Here is an 8387-nt window from a genome sequence, read left to right as displayed (position 1 = left end):
CCAGGTCGTCTAAGAAGTGCCTCAAGATCAAAGTACATTAGCCGTATGAGCGAGAGCCTAGAGCCAGTACTATTCCCAACCACCTCCACTACACAGGGTTTGAACAACAGGAAAACAGTCAAAAACATTCTGTCCAGATGGAGGCTGTGGAACTGTCCCTTCATCTTCTCCCTTCCTCCACCCCCCCCCCCACCCCCCCTCCCTCCAACTCCCACACCCCTCCCCCGTCCCTCCTTTCGTGTTCTACCTAATGAAGCACTTTGCTGAAGCATGTGGGTGTCTTTAAGTGAGGCTCACCAGCCTCAGGCTCAATCTGGCTATGCTCGTAACACTGGTAGACACAGCCACTCTGAGTGATGTGTGAGAGGGAGAGGATGCAACACACACGCAACCCAACACACACACACACACACACACACACACACACACACACACACAGACACACAGACACACACACAGACACACAACTCCAGAAATTCTCATTATGTGAAATTGTGAGCATTTAGTCTCCTAATAATTTCTCTAATGCGTTTCATAATCACTACACATAATGCACCAATTACATGACATTCATTTCATATTTCCTATGAATATCATTAGAACAGATGTCTCGTTTCGCCTGACAACAAGCTCTATATTTGGGCTGTTGTGGGTCCGCTTGTGTCAATTCCAGTCATCTCTGTTGCGGGAGCTCCTTCTTCTCACTGTCACACTGAACATTATTCAGCTCTGCTGCAGACGCACGTCTGGAACCATGGCCGCTCTGTGACTACCACTGACCCAATTATCCCCCCCCCTTTTTCACTGACTCTCAATCTCTATAGGCATGATCCTACAGCATGTTTTCAAAGCCATGTGGGGAAGTGCACAAGTGCATACTTGAGAAGAAGGGCTAGTGTGTGTGTGTGCCTGCTGCAGGATCGAGGCCAAAGGGTGGTGATGGTGGCAGCCGCATAATGGCATGGCGTGGCAGGAATGTGAGCAGTTCTTGATTACCAATGAGACTGATGCGTTCGGGTGCGTTCGTAACTCTGCTCTGGAAATCTGCTCTGGGCGCTCAGAGCGCTCTGGTTTCAACTGAAATCGGTTAAGTGTTTCCGAACGGTCACAGAATAATAATAATAATAAATTAAATGTATATAGCGCTTTTCCGGGGCTCAAAGACGCTGTACTCAATGTACAGCTGTACTCACCCTCTCTCCTTCTCTCATATGTAAATATGTACTCAATGTACAGCTATACTCACCCTCTCTCCTTCTCTCATATGTAAATATGTACTCAATGTACAGCTGTACTCACCCTCTCTCCTTCTCTCATATGTAAATGTGTAAGTGATGTGTACATAAATAATGAATAAATGTGTTTAATTGATATGCCCTTTTGTGTTTTCATGTGTATATAATGCAGACAGGGATGTTCAAAGTATTTCACTTTGAACCAGGTATCAAGCAAGTGGTTGCCTAGTGGTGATTTTAGGATTGACTGTGTGTACCCTTGTCTAAATGTAAGGGGTATGGTTTGTGGACGGTGGGGGGGAGAGGATGGCCCGGGCCCCGGGGGCGCGCGGTGGGGAAATATCCCTTATTTTCAAATCCCAATGTTGACAGGTATGCACAGAGCACCCACTGTGCGCTCCGGCGCTCTTAGAGCGTATTTACGAACGCACCCTAAATTGGATTCTTGTGCCCCTAGCTGCAGCTAGGCTGAGAGTCCCTGTGCAATTAGTCTCTTTAAGCAGTCATTAGTCAGGTGGTCTTTGTTCCTATTGAGTGGGCTTGTTAATGAAGCGCTTTCTGCTGGAGGTTGCATTTTAAGTAGCCCATGATAAGTGGAAGATTGTTAATCACCAATTTGAAATGTAGAACAGCTACTACCGCCTAAATGTATCAGCGTAGGTTTTAAGCAACAGGGCACACGTCCTATCCCAAAAGCAGGGATTTTGATTGACTACAAACCTGTTTAGTCTTTTCATACAATCCTCTCAGAGAAGTGGAAAACTTCTGATTTTAACCAACAACTGAGGTGTTTTTTTGTATTATTCAACAGCAGTCTTTTTTTTGTGTGTTAAAAAGAGACTGCGTGACAAGTAAATAAATGATCTGTTAATGATTTGTACATAGCCTGTGTTTTAATTGAAAACAGGACATTCGTGGGAGCTGTTGTCAAAACTCAAATCACAACTATTCTTAAGATAAGAAATGTCATTGTTTATCATAAATTGAAATATTTGGACTCATGACATTAACTAGAATGCGATCTAGCAAAGCAGATTCAACGTTGCCCTGTGCCATCTAATTAATGAAAAATAATACATGATCAGATTCACCTGGTAATTAAATGGTACAGTGACAGTCAACACGATCAGTGGCTAGAAGCGGCATGGATTGAGAAACAATAAAACAAAATCGTTCGTAATCATGACTGGAACCGATACGAGCCTTGAAGAGACTTACCTTGCGTAGTAATGTGATGCAACTTTCACTCGTAGATAGTTGGAAGTTCACAGATCACGCAAACAGCGCATACGTCAGGATTCGATTAGGACTGAAAAACTAATGAGCTATCCGTAACATTCAGATTTTACAATGTTTCCTACCTCACGCTTTGAGTTTGACTTATAAAGTGTAAAAACTGCGCTAAACTTCGTCCTGACTCGGCGAGTGGGAGTGAGCGCACAGTGAGCGAGGAGTGGGTCATGTGTCCAGAGGAGACTTCTCCAAAAGGAGCTCCTTGTTCCTGCGCCTCTCTCTCTCTCTCTCTCTCTCTCTCTCAACTTCCAGGGATCTGGGGAATGTCAACCATTAACAGAAGAATGCTCCTCATCAGGCTTGTTTTAGCAACACGCGTTGTGGAGCTTTATTTCATAGAGACAGATGTATCTGTCCAGCTTTGCCTTGAAAATGTGAAAGTGAAAGTGTTCAAATTGGCTATATGAATGAATGAATGAATGAATGAATGGTCTTTATTGTCATTGATATAGTACAGGTACCAAACAACGAAATTTGGGAGGGGGGGCTCCCCTGGTGCTAGGAAAAAAAAAAAACTAAAAACAAGAAGGGAAAAGAGCTGACAATATAATTCATCAGTTCATGAGTTTTCATGGGGGTCGTCGACTCAGATCACGGTAGGTTTAGACAGAATACTACTTAAAGGCGTTGAAACAACCTTTTGGACATAATCATCCTACCTCTGTAGTCAGGCAGGCCTACTGTGTAAATGAGTGAATACAAAAGCACGCGTAAAAGTTCAGGGCTTTAAACCGAGATTTGAATAATGTTTTAGATGCTGCTACTACATTCTAATACGTTTGGATTGAACTTTATTTGATGGAACAGGATGACCAGCAGTAGCCTATTCGTTTGAACCCCTTAATGGCTGGCACTGAAACATGTTTGACACAAATCTGTCTTTCTATACAAAGCCTACAAATTATATTACATTTTAAATATGAACAAAGGATTTATATTCGTAATTATGAGAGGTAAGAAGGACTCTCATTATCTCAGACTGATAATGACCCTTGACCGATTGGTCTCCTGCGGTGGGTGATCTGTCTCATATCATCATTATATTGAGTCCTGTCCTTTGATGTTGTTCACATGGGGACTGCCAGCGTGCTGGTGTCAGACTAATAACCAGCTCTGTAGGAGGTGCACCACTTGTCGTCTTAATGAGGTTGTGTCCCCAACCAAATTTGACAAATGGGATTTTTGCATGCAGGTTTGCTACCTGTCATTCAGACGAACGCCATTAATAATTCTACATAGCCCTGCAGCATCATACATATCAATGAGAACACGCACACACGCACGCGCACGCACACACACACACACACACACTATACAGCACACACATACACACCAAACGCACACACACCAAACGCACGTGCACACACACTTCCATACCACATACCAAAATCACACGCACACACACGCACATACACCAAATGCACACACACCACATACCAAAGTCACACACACACACACACACACACGTACCCCCCCACCCGTACACACAAACCGCTGCCTCCATTTCCATCTCATTATGACACCACCCTACACCTCAGCATACTCAGCCTGGGGACCCCATCTGGTGCGCCCACAATAACATGCATCATTTCCCCTCCACGCCTGGAGGGCTTATTTCACTTTCACATGAGCACTTTCACCATACAAGATATTACAGAAAAAACCCTGTGATGATAATAATAATAATAATAATAATAATAATAATATCTGCAAGCAAATCAAATGAATGACAGAGATAGATTTGATTCCCCTCCATCAGCACGCTCAAAGCTAGCAGCTCAGCTGCTGTAGAGACCGAGCCCTGCCCTTGCATAGCATGGCGCTAACAACGCTTAGGTTGTGGGTTTGATTCCCGCTGGGACCATATGTACTGAAAAATGTATGCACTCACTGCAATGTAAGTCGCTTTGGATAAAAGTATCAGCTAAATGGCATATATATATATATATATATATATATATATATATATATATATATATATATATATATATATATATTAGTATGCATGGCCAGGCTGAGCCCACACCAACAAGCTGTGTTGGTTCTGTGGGTCGTTATCAATGACGCAAACCTGAAGCAGTCTCACTCGGAGCGTCCCGTCACACTGTTACCATGTTATAAAGGGATTATGAAGCCCACGTAATCCCTAGATAGGGCTTAGATTCTTCACAAATCATGTGTTTGGAATTGCCATCCTATTTCAAAAGTGTGATATAACAGATCCATACACAACTGGTGTTCTGCCTAACACCCTTATGCCATGCGTCCTTTGTTTCAAATTGTACAATCTTTATTAAGCCTTTATAAAGGTCCATTGTAGCTTTTATATCATTGAAAGTGTTACTGAGCATTCATTCAGTAACAGAACCCACAGCTCAGCAGGAGGACAGACAAGGAGGCCACATGTGCTGAGATCGGCATTACATTGAGAGGTCAGACAGGCAGGCAGACAGGCAGGCAGGCAGGCCGACAGGCAGGCAGGCAGGCAGGCAGGCAGGCAGACAGGCAGGCAGGCAGGCAGGCAGGCAGGCAGGCAGGCAGGCAGGCAGGCAGACAGGCAGGCAGGCTGGCAGGCAGACAGGCAGGCAGGCAGGCAGGCAGACAGACAGGCAGGCAGGCAGGCAGGCAGGCAGACAGGCAGGCAGGCAGGCAGGCAGGCATTTGCAGGACTGACTGAACACTGTGCTGCACCTTGCATGGCCCTGAGGGCCTTCTCTAACATCTGCGTTACCTAATAAATGCACTTCAGTCTCAGGGAGCCCAACCAAGGATAACGGTCTACTGCCAGGCTCTGTAGACAAAGGAGACCCAGTGTAGGAATGTAGCCAGGCTATTGTTGTTGGAATGATTAATGAACTGCCCCTATCCTGCAGCTGCAGCCTTGGCGTGGGTGTTTGGGTGTGTATTTGTGTGTGTGTGTGTGTGTGTGTGTGTGTGTCTTTGTGTGAGTATGCGTGTGCTTGCATGCGTGCGTGTGTGTGTGTGTGTGTGTGTGTATGTGTTCATGCACATGTGTCCTATCCTATCTTTCTCTCGACTGATTTGTCTCAACAGAGGTGGTCCATGTATGAAACTATGTCCATTTCATTGTTGGGGGAAACATTTCCAGTGCTTATTACAATGAAACCTATTTCAATGGATTTGAACTGTCTTTGGTTCAGTTCTCAGACTGCCTGTCCAATTCCACAGGACCATCACAATGAACATTCCATGGATTGCATGAATGCCCATCACACATAAAATGGTCACAAAATCAATCATTTGAATAATTAAAAGTGGCCAGTGTTCAGTGAAGGTAGAGGCAGTTAAGCATGAGACTGGCAGCCGGGGATGCATGCATACATGCTGAATGCACATGTACATCATCTGTGAGTATTCCTCTGTGTGTGTGTGTGGGGGGGGGGTTTCTGTGTGTGTTTGTGTATTGTGCACACGTGTAAATGCATACATAGGTCCCAATGTCCCATTACATCTGCCTATGTGTGTGTGTGTGTGTGTGTGTGTGTGTGTGTGTGTGTTTGTCTTTGTGTATGCCTCTGTGCGCAGTGTGAAGGTAGGGTTTCCGTGGTAACCAAAATTCCACATCCAACATCCCACAACCACAGTGAGACCACCCCCCTACCCTTTCTCTCTCCTCCCTCTATTCTCCATCCTTCTGTCCACCACCCCCCCCTCCCTCTTTCTCCCCCTTTCTCCTCACCATCCCTCCCCTGCCTGCAGTGATCAGAGAGCTCCTCAGAGAGGAGAGGAGAGAGGGTGTGTGTGTGTGTGTGTGTGTGTGTGTGTGTGTGTGTGTTTGAGAGAGAAAGATAGAGGAGAGAGGGGGTGGGGGCGCAGGGGGTTGGGTAGGTTGTGTGTGTGTGTGCGTGTGTGTGTGTGTGTGTGTGTGTGCGTGTGTGTGTGTATGAGAAAGGAGAGAGGGGGCCCTTGGGACGGCCATCCAATGTGCCTTAAAGCATAACGGTATAATAACGGTCAGATTCCTCATTTCCACAATGCTGATCTGCACTGTGACACCCCCGGCCCGGCCCACTCAGCATTGCACGCTCAGCAATGGAGGAGGGGCATGTGTGTGTGTGTGTATCTGTGTATGTGTGTGTGTGTGTGTGTGTGTGTGAGTGTGTGTGTGTGTGTGTGTGTGTGTGTGTGTGTGTGGGGGTGTGTGTGGGCGAGGCGGGGTGGGGGGGATCAAGGGGACTGGGGTTGGATTCATCAACAACTCTCTTAGTGCTGCCCGAATCCCCATAAAATCATGGATGTTTCTATAATGTTTTCCTACCCTACCCCCATACCGTAGGCCCATCTACCATACAGTATCATTAGGACCATTGTTTTCAACATGTCTTCATAAGTTTAATGCTTCACTTTCATTATTAACCAATTGTATAGTTGATTATGCCTATAGGCCTACTGATGGGAAAAACATTTACCTGGAACCTAGAACCGTTGAACCTTGAACCTCATTTAATGGACATTAAAGATCTTTGTGTACTGTAATTCTGTATATAGGTCAGATGGGGATGTGGAGAGCAATGCATTAACATCTATTAGCCTCCCTAAGGTAATGCTATATTAATGAGCGCCCCCCCCCCCCCCCCCCCCCTCTATCTCTCTGCAGAATTACCCATGGTTGACCTCCTGAATTCATTAAACACTTCTGTGTCTCAGAAAGAGACACGGAGACAGAAACAGAGAGACAGAGAGAGAGAAAGAGAGAGAGAGAGAGAGACAGAGAAAGAGACAGAAACAGAGACAGAGAGAGAGAGATACAGAGAGAGAGAGACAGAAACAGAAACAGAAATAGAAACAGAGACAGACAGACAGAGAGAGAGAGACAGACAGACAGACAGACAGACAGAGAGAGCACTCAGGGGTCCTCATGTAAACACATGTAGTAATGTCTTTGAGTTGGCCGTAATGAGTTCTGTTGACCATAACCGCTGCTGACCGATCAAATCATGTTCAAGTAAATATGAATTATTTATTTTTTGGGGCAGTTATAGAGTGACTGAGCACTGAGTACTGAAAAAACAAATTCCAGCGACCTTGTTTGGCAATAAATAATGTATTGTTGTGGCAATAAAAACATCTTAGACTCTTAGTATTCAGAAGCATGAGAGGAATGCTCTGGTTTAGAGCAGAAGCCTAGCTGGGTTGAGCCTCTACCTGGGTGATTCATAGGGTAGCAGGCTCTATTTTAAGGGCTAGAGTGTTGTGATGTGATGAGTCACATGTGGTCTTATAGAGGCTGTGTTAGACAACCTCTGGCTGTATGGAAAGAGCAGGATGTTCTCCACGAGGTGGATTTGTGAACCAGATCTGTGCAGTGTGATCGAACTACACAGTGGTGTTTCATTAAGGCTGGCATCAATAGAAAGATTGGATGGCCTGTCTGTGCGTGTGTGTGTGTGTGTGTGTGTATGTGTTTATGTGTGTGTGCGCGTGTGCATTTGCATTTGTGTGCGTGTGCAAGTGCTTGTGTGCGTGTGCAAGTGTGTGTGTGCGTGTGTGTCACAGGCGTATTCACTGGAATGTTGAATGCATTTACATAAAAATGACTTATTTGGGGAAATCAACAGACACCTTTATCCAAAACGACTTGACAACCTACTTAGACAAATATACTTGTCTAAGTGAATCATCTATCCATCGGTCATAGCAAGAAAAGTAATCTATGCTAGGACCAGAGGCCATTGGCAGTCATAATGCTAGAAGAAGGAAGAACGCTAGCTTTAATGAATGAATGAATGAATGAATGGACTTTATTGTCATTGCTACAGTACAGGTACCAAACAACGAAATTTAGGATAGCACAGATGGCCGCTGTCCAGAATATCAGAGCTGATATCATTGAAAATG

This window comes from Nansenia antarctica, assembly GCF_963989245.1.
Source record: "Nansenia antarctica genome assembly, chromosome: 2".
Taxonomy (NCBI): Eukaryota; Metazoa; Chordata; class Actinopteri; order Argentiniformes; family Microstomatidae; genus Nansenia; species Nansenia antarctica.
The sequence above is the reverse complement of the archived record's forward strand: the minus strand, read 5'-3'. Positions refer to the sequence as shown.